We start from the raw sequence: 239 nt of genomic DNA on the forward strand, positions 1-239 counted from the left end.
CATCCCTGCCCCTAGTACTTACCAGTTGGAGTCAGCTGCAGCTCCCTGCTGCAGCCACTGGGAACTGCTCGAATTATCAGACTTCTCCAAATCTTTCCCTTAGGTTCGGAGACCTTTGATTCGATTCGGATGCTTAAATTGGTCCCCGATTCAATTAGGATTCAGAGATTCAGCCACCAAATCGGGCCAAATCTCCTCTGAATCGAATTGCCACCCAAAGCTTCACACAGCCATAATGT

This window comes from Crocodylus porosus, unplaced genomic scaffold, assembly GCF_001723895.1.
Source record: "Crocodylus porosus isolate Cpor-Errol unplaced genomic scaffold, CroPor_comp1, whole genome shotgun sequence".
NCBI lineage: Eukaryota > Metazoa > Chordata > Crocodylia > Crocodylidae > Crocodylus > Crocodylus porosus.